The sequence below is a fragment of the Suncus etruscus genome, chromosome 11 (genome assembly GCF_024139225.1).
Source record: "Suncus etruscus isolate mSunEtr1 chromosome 11, mSunEtr1.pri.cur, whole genome shotgun sequence".
NCBI lineage: Eukaryota > Metazoa > Chordata > Mammalia > Eulipotyphla > Soricidae > Suncus > Suncus etruscus.
In genome coordinates this window covers 44,534,563-44,541,255 of record NC_064858.1, presented here as the reverse complement: position 1 = coordinate 44,541,255, position 6,693 = coordinate 44,534,563, and the positions used below count along the sequence as shown (strand labels likewise).

The window sequence follows — 6,693 nt, the reverse complement described above, 5'->3', positions numbered from 1 at the left end:
CCTAATAAAATTAAAGCATTAAAATGTACTGATAGAAAACACTGCAGTGGGAGTCCCTAGTTTACAATCATATTCTGTACCTGGTTCTGTGGATAAAAACATTAGAACATTATTGTAGGCCTTTGTAGTGAGAGGTTGATTGAACACCTGTTCACTCTAAACAGCCATTTCCATTGTTGCAGGTTTCTTTGTGGTATAAGAGTAAAGGCTTTGTGTTTCTCCTTTCACTTGATTTGATTGTTTCTCCTCACTATACCCTGGTACCTATGGTGTTCAGAGTATCTATCATTTAGACCATTGTGTTTCTTCATGTAGTATTATATGTTTATATGGTATATATTTTAGATACCACAAGTAAGTGATATTTTAGATACCACAAGTAAGTGATATCATTCTGTATTCATCCTTCTTCTTCTGGCTTACTTCATTTAACATAATATTTTCTAGTTCCATCCATGTTGCTGTAAATTGTGCAATTGTATTCTCAATAGAAAATCTAATGAAGATAATAAAATACTATGATTTGAGTAGTGAGGACTATCCAAGAGGACATACTTATGGTGACCGTGCAGTAGAAATTTTAACAAATAGTTACATAGACACATTCAACTATGAAAGACTTTGTAGATCACAGTGGTTTTAATAAAATAAAGTTTAAAAAGTATAATTATACTTTATGCGTCCTCTTTCAAGAGATGGAATTTCCTAAAAATAAGTCATAAAAAGTATTACAGCCTATATCCAGATCTTTCTCTTTTTCAGGATTTAGACCTGGGAGCACCAACCTATCATGACTACCTTACAGCTGCCAACATAGTGAGACTAAGATAGAGAGTCCACACAAATAAATCCTAGAAAGAGACACACACACACACACACACAGAGAGAGAGAGAGAGAGAGAGAGAGAGAGAGAGAGAAGTATTCTAGTTGTTACCAGCACTGATGGCAGACATTTAAATGAAAAATCTTCAAAATGAGTCTAGCCTGAGCTACTGTCTGACTACAACCATATGGAAGACTGAGTGAGAACCACCAGCCTGAGCTGTTTCAACCCCTAGAACAATGAATCATCAAAACAATCTTTTAATGACGTTAAGATTAGGTTGGGTTGCCACATGGCAATGAATAATGGAACACACAACAGTATGCTGATTATTCCAGAAAAGAAATTCAAATAGCAAAGCAAAAAAAGAAACAAACAGGGGCCGGCGAGGTGGCGCTAGAGGTAAGGTGTCTGCCTTGCAAGTGCTAGCCAAGGAAAGGACCACGGTTCGATCCCCCAGCGTCCCATATGGTCCCCCCAAGCCAGGGGCAATTTCTGAGCGCGTAGCCAGGAGTAACCCCTGAGCATCTAACAGGTGTGGCCCAAAAAACAAACAAAAAAAAGAAACAAACAAACAAACAAAAAAAACAAATGTGGTTTTCTGGACAGAAAAACATGCATGAAAGAGAGAGGATTAGAAAAATTTCTTCCAAGTTCCTCTTTATGACTTGACACAGAGAAAAATAATTCTTGACCAGACCATAAAACCCTGCTATATTTTGAGATGGGGTGGACTTCAAAGAGAAATGCCAGGTTTGAGTATTAGTATGTGTAAATGAACAAATGAACAAATGAAGGTGTAAATGAATGAATGAGATGATGTATTGTTCTAGTAATAGGTTTTCTTCATATCTACAGAAAACATTAAATCCATTCCTTTTGTCTGAGATGTTATGTATGCATTTCAGACTAGAATAATAGCTCTTTGATATCATGTCACCAAGGCTGTCAAAAAAGGGACACAAAAGATATTTGTTAACTGAGGAAACAAAATGGTATCAGAATTGTAGCTTCTTTTGCCTTTCTTCCTTTTCCTGGTTGTACACTAGATATTCTCTAGTCAAAGTAGCCTACTGTGCTCAGGAATTTGTTGAATCATCAGAGCTCAGAACTATGGGATTTTTCTGCTCTGCATTTCCCCATAATCTGGAGAGTAAGCAAAGAGGGAATATTCATATTTGAGTATCTTTGTTATGATTGTAATAAAATTTCATTTAAGCAATGTCACCTGAAACTAAGATTGGATTCCAGATTTATGATTTCTTGTTTCACCACAGTTGCATAACCCAAAATCATAACACTTATAAAACACCTTTTAAAAAATACTTCTGAGCTCTTTTTTTTCTTTTCAGTGCACCACTGGGCTGTTTACACAGAAGCCTCATGAAGCATACATTTTCACCACAAAAAGCACATCTTTATTCAATAGTCACTGTGTTCATTCCAGGGAAGGCTCCAGCACTTTCATCTTCTGGAAAATAACTCCAGTCTTCCTGTCACAGGCCACTTATGGTATGTGTTCTTCTGAGCCAAGACGAAATCACCCTCTGCACATTCTCCCAGGAACATTTTCTATCCAATTAATATTCAGATAGTTATTGCCACAGATGATTTTCAACCTGCCATTGAAATTTTTTATTCAATAATTTCTAAATGTCTTGAACACACTGAATAATGCTTCACTACGAAATCCTGTATTGCCTGTTTTCTGTCATTTGATATCTGATAGATTAGAATCTTCTGGATGACAGGGTCAAGGTCTGTTGTGTTTGTTCTTGAAATAGATACAATTCATTATAACAAAAAGCTGGACTTGTTCTTCAAACCTGTTTTCCCTTGAATACATATCTCACTTGATTGTACTATGTTTCTTTGTTTGCTTTTTCCACTCTGGAGAAGCCCATGTTCTATCTTGAACATGTATTTCCTCTCACATCATCCTCAGTTAGTCTCAATATAAACTATTTTGCCCTCCAAATTAATAAAATATATTTACATCTATTTAGAAATATTTATGCCTACATATTCTATATAAGACAAAAAGTTAAATTAATCGAGGCATTTCTCATACTCTTTCACATTCCTCTCACCAATAAAATTATAGCAGTCATTAAAGTCCTATATTTCTTAGTATACATTTAGACTCCTTTCTATACTCGAAAGAAGATGCCTCTGTTAAACGATTTCTCCTTTGACATTTTCTATAAAATAGAAAAAAGCAATATAAGAAGAAACCCACCTTAGAGAACCAAAGGAAAATATCCATCATTCATATTGAATGATTTAAAGACAGGAACAAGAAAATCAGGGATAAAAGCAGTCGTAGGTTTGCGGAAGATACTTATAATCCTTCTACAAGCTTACTGTTGATAGCTGTTATCCATTGCTTCAAAAAGTAGTTGTATAAACTTTGTATCATTATTCAATCCACTGCTGCTTTTGAGTCCTGGGTCATAGTGGCTAAGCCCACTGGACTGAAGATTTTGGGCAGAACTAAGGGAACAAGCATTTGGATTCTACTGCCTCACCATTGATTGCTTGGTGAACTGTATGTGAGCAAATAAAACTGTTTTCCACCAATTCTGTTTTCAGAAAAAGAATTATTTTTAATTCCCTTGTCCTGCATGTTGCCAAAATTCTTAAAATACTGTTTCATGGAGATTTTATTTATTTATTTTTTTGTTACCCGCCTTAGAGCCCAGATGCAGGAACCAAGCCAGTGCAGCTGGTGTAACTTGGCTAAGAGTCACAAATTATTCAGAGTTTGAATAGAATTCAGTCTTTAAAAATGCTATGATTTGGGAGATTTTGAGTGTGTAGTTATAGATGTAAAACTGAAGGAATCAGAAGCAATACAGGCTAAATGTCTTTGAAATATCACTCTTTCATAGGGATATTTCAAATTGGGCAAATATAACAACACAATCACAGCACTTTTTTCAAGCTCTAAACCCAATTTACACCTGAGCTAAAGAAATGGACAAGCAGGAAGGTAAAAATTGAAGAAAGGTATTCCTTTAGCTTTATATTTTTATAACAGACTTCATTTCATCAATATACTGAACACTACATTGAAAAGTAAGAGAATTTTGGGAGTAAAATGTGCTCTTTCAGGAACCTCAACACAAAACTTAGTTCAGTGAAAGTGGTTTTATACTAAATTTTATTTCTGATAAATTCTGGCACCACATTTGATACTTATAAAAGTAATTGCATTTTATAGCTGAAACTGTACTATACTGATATAACATACACATATTAATCTCTCTAACCTACATTCCAATTTGCTCTTTTTTCATGTCTTATTTAAAATAACAATTGCAACTATTGGTTTTTGGTTGAGGATTTACTGAATTGGGCTCATGCCTTACATGGATTAGTTCATATCATTTTCTTGATAAACACATAAGTAAGTGCCATTACTATGCCCATTTTCTGAATAAGTAATCTGCAGTCTAAAGAGTTTAAATTATTAGGAGTTTATTATACAAGTTCTTACAACTGGGAAGTAGCCCAACTGAGATTTGAATCAAAGCCATAATTCCAGAGCTTACATGGAGGGCAGAGGAGACAAATAAGAGGAAAATTGGGGAAATTTGTGGTAGGAAATGAACACCGAAAAAAGAATGGGTGTAGGGACATTGTATGACTAAAACTCAACTATCAAAAACTTTTTAATTATGTATCTCACAGTAAATTAAATTTTTTTGGAAGAGAACAGAGCTTCCTCTTCAAGCCTCCACTGTCCCTTTCCAGATCCAGAAGCCAAGGGTGTCTCAGTAAAAATACCAGGTTTACTAGCACAAAGCTGAGAAAGCCAACGATGGAATTCTATTGTTGGAATTTCTGTTGCACTGTCCTTTTACACAGCAGTATGTGCTGCTGGCTGCAGATACCACACAGTGCCCTTCACAGTAAATTAATAAAAAAAAATTAAGAAGTACCTGAACCAGGGTGAAACATCCAAAGTTGTCTATAATATCACCTGGGAGCAATCCTCTATCAGGGAAGACCTACTGCTGCTCTGACATCGATCTACTCAAAAGAGTCTTCCCTTAACACTGAGAAGACTTAAACAACAACGACCTGCTTACTGGACAGGGTTTTCTGCATTGCCCTTTAATTGTGAGTTGAAATTAGAGGATGCTCCGCACCATCCTGACTTCAATGTAGGATATACAGATTCCAGGATCTTCAATACAGAAACATGATACCAACAACAGAGATTATGTGAAAAAATACAACTGTATTGACACTACAGACAATGACCTGGATTGGACAAACTAGTTTTCCTGGAGCCTAGAGTTGGTCTTATGTCAGAAAACTTCAGGGGTATGGTCTCCTTGTATTTAGGCCACGGCTTTTCCTTTCCATGTCCCCCATACTTTGGTGGGCCTATGCAAACGATAATTGCCACACTAACACTGTTTCTATTGTCCTCCTTTGACTCTAAACCTTAAAAAAAAACCCCACTTAAACTGTTGAGGTTAACTTAAACTAATATGCATGTACATGGAAATGTAAAAAACTATTATGCCTTCAAGTTTAAGGAGTTACATAAATTTTATTGCTTTGTGTATCACTAAGTAATGTTATAATGTACTACAATCTGGGATCTTGAGGGACCAAATAATTGTACATGGGTATTGTTTTATTTTTCTTAATTTCCTTTGACTGTAAGTTCAAAATTAAGGTGTCAGCAGGGGATTTCTTCTGAGAACTCTGTTTTTGGGTGATTGTCTTTCCACTGTAATTTTGCCTTGTCCTCTTTCTTTGCATCATTGTTCACATAATTAAAAATAAAAACTAAAAAAAATTAAGAAGCAGGGCCAGAGCCATGGTGCAAGTGGTAGGACATTTGCTTGCATGTGCTAACCTAGGATGGAACAGGGTTTGATACCCTGGCGTCCCATATAGTCCCCTAAGTCAGGAGTGATTTCTGAGCACATAGCCAGGAGTAACCCATGAGCATCATTGGGTGATGTCCAAAAACCAAAAAAAAAAATTAAGAAACAAAAAAAAAAGCAAAAAATAAACACTATATTCTGCCAACCAGCCCATGAAACGCTAAGGTAACTGCTAAGATATAGGGAGCTGTCTCCAGTGTGGTTGTGCATACAGGAGACTGTTTTGAATTTTTTGTTAAGTATACAACAATGGAAAACATTAAGAATTCACTGGTAAGTTATGGTGTGAATTTATTCTTGTCTCAAGGAAAATTACCTATTTGATTTGATTTGCACTTTCCTCACGTAATAATTAGTAAATCTGTTAAATAAAAGAAAGTACCATATTTCCTGGCATATAAGATGACCTCCTATTTTTCTTGTTAAAATATAGGGTTTGGGCTATATTAGCCATATACAGATATATATGTATATAATATATATATTAGCCATATATATATTAGCCATATATATATAAAGCTATATATATATATGGCTATATTAGCCATATAAGACTACTTCTCTTTTAATGCACACCAAATGGAAATTTAAAAATGTAAGAAAAAATAGAATAGAACCCTCAAAGTTTAACAGTATATGTTTAATAAAGCTAAACTTTAGAGTGCCAACAATCATTTTATATGTGTTATTTGTAGTGAGTGACTGTGATTTTTTTTATTGTGATCTACATTGAGAGCAGGGAGAGGGGGCTCCTCCAAGAGCATCTGGCTGGGGTATGGTGATTAATATGACAGCTAGAGGGAGACATAGAGCCTCCTCCATCATCAAAGATGAACAAAGGACTGAGCACCAGAAAACCCTTATACCCAGTGGCTGGATGAGCTGCGGCACTCAGTAATTCAGTTCCTCTGTGTACCCTGAAAGATGAATCAGGACAAGCAGAGGACTGAGCACCAGAAAGT

The 6,693-nt window shown here is 35.6% G+C and overlaps 1 non-coding gene across 1 annotated transcript; it reads right to left on the bottom strand.

Moving 5' to 3' along the window:
* Positions 1 to 4,593: 4,593 nt before the first annotated feature.
* Positions 4,594 to 4,731, bottom strand: LOC126023089 (small nucleolar RNA SNORA8). The gene has a single exon (XR_007500301.1). It is a non-coding gene; the product is annotated as a small nucleolar RNA SNORA8 (small nucleolar RNA).
* Positions 4,732 to 6,693: the final 1,962 nt, after the last annotated feature.